Source organism: Lactuca serriola, chromosome 1 (assembly GCF_051521515.1).
Source record: "Lactuca serriola cultivar US96UC23 chromosome 1, Lser_US96UC23_V15, whole genome shotgun sequence".
Lineage (NCBI taxonomy): Eukaryota > Viridiplantae > Streptophyta > Magnoliopsida > Asterales > Asteraceae > Lactuca > Lactuca serriola.
This window is the reverse complement of record NC_136408.1, coordinates 120,219,522-120,227,105: the sequence shown is the minus strand read 5'-3', so window position 1 is coordinate 120,227,105 and position 7,584 is coordinate 120,219,522.

The following is a 7,584-nucleotide window of genomic DNA, read 5'->3' as shown; positions in this document are numbered from 1 at the left end:
TTACTGCCTTGCACAAGTTTTCTTCGGCTTGTAATGCGTCTACCTTCTCACGGAACTCATTCTGCAAGGTGTTGATAAGTCCAAGGACTTCTTCCTTGATGACACCGATGGTCTCCATCAATCCATCGCTCATGTCACTTATCTCACCAACGAATTGATCGACGGTATCCTTCTATTCAAGGATCTCACCGACGTTAATCTCCACCTTTGTAAGCTTGTTTTCTAATCTTGGCAAAGGTTCAATGGATTGGTCCCTCCTCCTAGACTTCCTTCCTTTCTCTTCGACGACAGGGGAAATATTAGCTACATCGCTTCCTCCTTCCACTGCAACTATCTCTTGCTTGTACGAACTCTGGCTTTGATAACACTTGTCACGGGATAACTCTTTTAGACTAGTCAATACTGTATGCCACTTAGTGCTTGTCCAACTAAGTCAGGCTAACTTCGACGATCTAGATGTATTACTAAACTTAGGAAGCAAGAGTTACAACAAGGGACACTTCAAGAAAGCTTCTATTATATAACTCAACTTCTTTACAAGGCAACTTCTCGGTGGTTTAGAAAAATGAGTCCTCCCCCTATTTATAGGCATTTTACACCTCCTCAAAAGGAGGTTTCTAGGTCCCGATCGTTCTTGACTAATCTAGACAGTTCCTATTATATACATGGATTTTACAAGACTGTAGAATATGGTATACTTATCTACGATGCTCTAGAAATGTAACGACCCAAAAATCCATACCAAAATTTTCATTTTTAATTAGATAAACAAACCATAAATTGTCAACCATTCATACAAAACATATCACGTTAGAGTATCATGACCAAAACATTATTTTATTTTATCAGAGTAAACATGCCAGGCTGAATAAAAAATGGTGTATGCATGTGATCACCTTGAGCTCTTCCCTCCGCTACTGGAAATACCTGAAACCAAAACTGAAAACCGTAAGCACGAAACTTAGTGAGTTCCCCAACCTACCACATACCATGAGTAATCACATACTGCGAGCACTGGCCACGCCGTTATATCAGGCCTCGCCCGCTACATCGGGCCCCACCTGGCTTCGAGCCCCGCTCGATATACATATCTGTTTTTTACTTTAGGCCCTGCCCGCTAAACGCATGCAAACATATAACCATAGCACATAACATATAAACTAAACGTACCCTGCCGCATTACTGTCCTAAGGCCTCGCCTGTCTTGGGCCTCTCCCCTGTCCTGCTACTACTAAGATATGGAACCCCGTCCATACTCCGCTAATGGTGGGGTATAGGACGTCGCCCACACCCACCTCCCTACCAGGCACATACAAGTATCACACAGAAAACAAGTATAAATTATCATGCAAACATTCCTCGGGCCTTTATCGGAGATTTCTCATCTATTGAAACAATATAACAGTGGCCTTAGTGAATTATCCCATTAGTTAATAATTATAGGAAAACATTGAAAATGTTGACTAATCGAAAAAAGTTCAGGTTAACAAATTTTAAATTAGTAGAAAGTTTGACCGGAAAATGGCTTCTAAGTCCAACACAGTTTCAAAACCATTAAATATCGGGAAAATGACTTGTAAGACCAACAAAGTTTCGAAATTGTTCAAAAAACCAAAATCATGTTTTATCTGTTCAAAAAAACCCAATATACTTAACCTTTTTCTAAAAAAACCCCAAAGAACTTACGCTTTTGTTTAATTCTAATTAGAGACAACCAGATTCATTTGGTATATAATTAGTTGGCAAATGACATGACATTATATTTAGTGGCATGGAATAAACATTTTTGAATTGTCTTTCATATATCAATTTAATGTTTGGAGAAGAGAGAAACAAATGGTGTTTGTGTTTGATCTCTTGTAATGGCTACTTCTTCATCGCAATTGTTGATGTCCAACTTAAGATCAACAAAGAAGATATTTGATGATTCAAACTCTAGTGGAAGTGGACGTTCTTATTGGATTTCGACATCTTCAACCAAGGATCATTTAGAGAAAAAGTTTAGTGCTTGTTCGAACAAAGGGGTAGGTTTAATTGAAAGCTTTATCATGTTCATCTTCTACCTATTTGTTTGGTTCCATCAAAAACAAGAACTTATTAAGATAGTCAACCAAATAGATAGAATATAGACATGATAAATCATTCAATTACACTTACCCATCTGTTCGAACAAGCCCGAAACTACTTTTTCTTTAGATGATCCTCCATTTTAGATGTCCAATCCGAGAAGGGCTTCAACATCTAAAAGTGTTTGCATCAGCAAATATCTTCTTTATAGATCTTGACTTGGACATCAACAACTGAGATGAAGTGGTAGCTATTACAAGAAATAGAACACATGCATCATTCGTTTTTCTCTTCTCCAAGCCCTAAATCGATATATAAAGGGCAATTCTAATATGTTTATTCCATGTCATTAAATATAATGACATGCCGTTTCTCAACTAAATGTATACCTAATGGTTCTCGTTGCCTCTAATGAGAATTAAACAAAAATGTAAGTTCGTTCGGTTTTTTTAGACAAAAATTAAGTTCGTTGAGTTTTTTTGAGCAGACAAAAGATGATTCAGGTATTTTGAACGGCTTCTAAACTCCGTTGGTCTCACAAGTCATTTTTCGATATTAAAATTCACGTCATAAGCCATGTCATTCATTGATTTAATTAGCCGGTTGTCCCGAGTGAGAATTGAACTAAAGATTAATTTAATTGGGCATTGTTTTAAAAAAGTGTTAAATTCCTAAGTTGTTTTTTTTGAACGGTAAATAAATATAAATCTCTTGCAATTGAACCCAGGACATCCTAGTTGCTAGTTAGATTAGATCCTCATTGTTAGCCAAGTGGGTTAGTCCAAATTATTCACAATGTTTCTTAAAAAGACAAATTATAATTGAAATTTTTTGAATCCTTTGGAAATGTTAAATTCGTTAACTCATTTGGTTTATAAATCATTTTCCAAAAGTTTTTAAATCATTATGACAAAATGTTAAATTCGTTAATTTCGTTTGGTTTATAAATGATTTTATCAAAAGTTTTATGTAATAAAACAAAAAAGCTATGTATGAGCTCTTATTGGATCCCTAAAACAAGCCAAAGCTTTACGAAAATATAATCTTTTAATCATTTAAAGAAAACCAGATAAAGTACTTGAACATATGTACATACTTCCCATGGCTGCGTATTTCCCTGTTACTTATCAGCAGTCTGTCAATATTGCGTCAATAGCCGGACAACACAATTTCACCTTTTTTGTCAACTTTGAAATCTACTATTAGAATATTTTTCAGTAGTATATTTTCTTTCACCGCAGCGGCAGCAGGTTTCAAGCGAAAACATGGCAGAGAATAATGAAGAGCAGAACCAAGAGTAAAAAACCACATCCCAATCCGAATCCTTCTGAATCAAAATGAGAGCTACTACTAGACTGATACGAATATGAAGTATATCGTGTTGGGTGCAAGCGTGGGATCAAGTGTATGAGTAGTAACAATATCATAGGAAGCAATACCATCGCTTCTTTCCCAATAGATAAAGAAGAAATAGTTTCCCCTAAGTTCTCTACAGTGGAACTACATATGACTAGACTAAGGATACCCAGTATCAAGGAAGGAACCAGTGGAGATGGACCTCCGGCTGTCATTTTTCCTTCACAAGTAAAACAATCACTGGGACTAGGGATAGTGACTTTATGTGTGTTAACAAACATATATACACCTTAAACACTCACAAAGTAGGTTTTTAGTTGGCTGTTGGGTTAGGGAAGTCAATGATTTGTTGATCTGCAGATTATCCTGTCACCTAACCTAGTCCAACTTTGGTGGATTATTGCTTGGAAAGAACTGTCTTTGGAAAACACGTAACTAACTTTCATAAATTTCTGTAGAAAAATAAGGACTTATTATTAAAAATTGGACCATTTTATAGATGAAAAAGATCTTGTTGGGAAAGTAGTAAACGGATTTGGTTAATTTCTAATTACCGAACTACAATTTTTTAACAGGGCGTGCATATATTAAAGTATATTTTATATACGAACAATATAGTAAAGTCTTTAAAGTTGAAAAAAGTTCACTGAAAAAAAAAAACTTTTTTTTTTCTTTCATATTTTACTTATAATCATATATTTTTCAAATAAGGAGTGAATTTAAAAAATTAGAATATAGATATATGTATTCAATTATATTTGTAATATCGTAGTAATAAAAAAATAAAAAACAAAAATTATAGGGTAAATTACACCAATAGTCCCTCGTGCATATGCTAGAAAGCGTGTTTAGTCCCTATTTTTAAAAATTAACTCGGACCGTCCCTCGTATCGTTAAAAGTTGCACGTTTGATCCCTCGTTAGTTTAAATTTGCACGTTTAATCCCTTATGACACATAAAAAGACTAAAATGCCCTTTTCCTTTACCTTTTCATTTATTTTTAACATTTTTGACATTTTTAATTATTAAATTTTATTTTAATTATTTTTCTGTTTTGTTGAAGACATGACCACCACCACCACATGTAATCTACACCACCTTCGGAAATTATAGCACCATCAGTAACCCTCACCGGAAAATAGAGTATCACTGCCACCCCTCACTTCATCCCATACACTCCTCCGTTCAAAGCAAGTGTTTCACTCAAACCACCATTGACCCATCCAAATTTACTGTTAACACCACCAGCAGCCTCCATCGGTAAATCCATCAACAAATTAGGAAAGAATAATCAAGGCAGATCAAGAAGGAAGAATCAGGGTACGACAATGTTAAATTCGAAATCAGGAAAGGATTTAGGGTTCTTAACCTGAAAGCAGGCGGCGGCAGAGATGGAGGAGGAGGAGATGAGCGACGGTGATGCAAATCTGATTACTGCTGGATTGTCTCTGGTAAGGCTTCAACGAGACCTTGTTTGTTGCCACCATCATCATCTTCTTCCCTATCAATATTTGTATATGCCACCACCGTCTTAAACGAGTTTGAATAAAAGAACCATACGCTCCTTTCTTTGATTTCAAATGACTCAATCTCGATTTCTAAAATACCCCCATCAATGTGAGATAAAGAATCGCGACATAGGGTGTCGGAACCACCGTCTATGTAAAATTGGAGCTCTATTTGGGGATTTCATGTGTGATGGTACGAGAGAGAGGGAAAAAGAGACGGAAATTAAGGTTGGTGGTTGTTAGAAGATTGACGGAGATGAAGTCGTCATTGCCACTTGTGTGCTCTCATCTACACTCCTCCTGGTGGCCGGCAAAGGTGAAAGGGGATGTCGGGAAACTAAAGGGAAATGTAGGGTTGAACGTGTAATTAAGGGGGGGGGGGGTATTTATTTTATTATATTCCTTTTTTAATTCTAAAAAATGATAAACAAATAATATAAATATAAAAAAAGAAATTACTAAGGGTAAAATAGTCATTTTATGTCTTCAGGGACTGCCCGAGTGAAAAAAACATAATACAGGGACGATCCGAGTTAATTTTTGAAAATAGGGACTAAACACGCTTTTTGGCATATACACGAGGGACGATTGGTGTAATTTACCCAAAATTATATAATAATAGCATATGTCAAAGTTATGAAAATCGTTTGGCGATTGACTAACGTTAAACGATTAATCATACTAAATAAAGATTAACGAGTGATGAATTGAAGACTCTAAATTATTAATAAATTATCTGGAAAAATAATATATCCTAAAAAATAAGTACTTTAAAATTTTAAATTTTTAAAATTTGAAATTTAAAAATTTTAATATAATATTTTAAAATTTGAAAACTTAAAATTTTGAAAATTTAAAATTTTTGTACAATATTTGAAAAATAAAAAAATTTGGATTCTTTTAATATTTCTCACCTATGAGTGCCAAAGACCTTTAAGGACTGACAAGTCTAAGTTTGATTGATTTTAACTTTCTGTCAAGCACGCTAATCGTAGTCGGTTTAAAGCCGTAAAACGATTAATCGGTCGCCAACGTCGATTTCTGCAATACTAGTATATATATGTGAATTATGTATTTATATTGTCGAAAAGGAAATGTATGTTGTGGATCTTATATCGAGTTATAAAAAGAAGGGAAAATGACATATAGACCCTATAATGTTTTTAGGGTTTCCCCATTTAGCCACTTAATTTATTATTTGGCCTAATAAGGGAACGAAGTAGTGGGGAACCTGTTTCTTTATCCATCTTCACCTCTTTTCTCCGATTTTATTGACAAATAGTCAAAAATTGCCACATCAGCCATTGGAAACTAATATCACATTTTGACCATTTCTTTGTTGTCATAGATCCAGACACAAACCCATCAGCCTCTCTTGTTTTATCACAAAAAATCTTTCATTTCCTCCTTTTCAATTTCCAAATCCATTCTCCTTTCTGGAGACAAACCTATCATGGCTTTCTCTTAATAGTTAAACCAACACCACCTCTCCAATCATTTTCACCATCGTCGCTTTCGTTATACAAATAAGATTTTTTTTAAAAGAGTAAGACGTTAACTCACTAACCCAGTCACTAAGTTCAGTTTCATCCTCGATTAAGCTCTTAGTAGAGACATACGTTTTTTCTAACAGGTTTGTGTAGGAATCAATTCACTTGATTCTTGTAGAATGGAAAAAAACCTTAACTGTGCATAAAATAGGAACAGAAGAAAAGGGAAATAGTTGATTAAATACCAAGTGATATAATCATGCTATTACACGAGATGATTTACTCTCTTGCACCTTGTGCACCGAACAACGGATAAGAAGCAAAAATAGGGGATAAAAGTTTTTTTTGGAAAATTGCTTAATTACCAAAGCTTTCTTAGAAACGAGAATACAAAACTTGTTCTCGAATTCATTAACAAAGCTACATACGTCATCTACTTATACTAAAATAATAAGTATTTGACTCATATAAAACTAGAACAAAAACAATTAATTAAAAAAACTTCCAAAAATGCCCTTCCTCCTAAAACCGTTTTTCTGAATTTATCCAATATACCCATGTGAAAACCTCGTTTCTATTTGTTACTAATGTGTTTAATATATCATGAACGTGTTTATGAGGAAAGAAGGTGATTTGAAAAGGTGTGGCGGTAAAAAGAAGTTGTAGGGCATGCTACAAGGGAAATGGAGGGAATGAGGGAAGAATGAGGAAAATGTTATGGGGCAAATGAAGTGGGGTTATAAGAAGTGTTTATGTTGCAAGGGCTAACCAGTTTACCCTTTCAATTCTACCAAAATGACCTAATAGACCCCACAAAAACGAGTTCGTTCCCTTATTAGGCTAAAAAATAAGTAAAATGACTAAATAGGTAAACCCTAGAAACATTATAAGGCCTATATGTCATTTTCCCTAAAAAGAAAGCTTAAAAGATAAATTGACCGAATACACATGTGAATGGACTAATTTTTGTAGCTAGACAATGAGAAAGGACTAATTCTGTAAATTTGTTTTTTGAAATACGAAATAAAATCTCCATTTAAGGGCTTTATAAATAACATAAAAGTACATAATTTTTTTTAATATGGATTTTACATTTGACGTGTTTTAGTCTAGTAAAGTCAGATATTTTATTTAATTTGTTCATTCATACTATATTAGTCGGT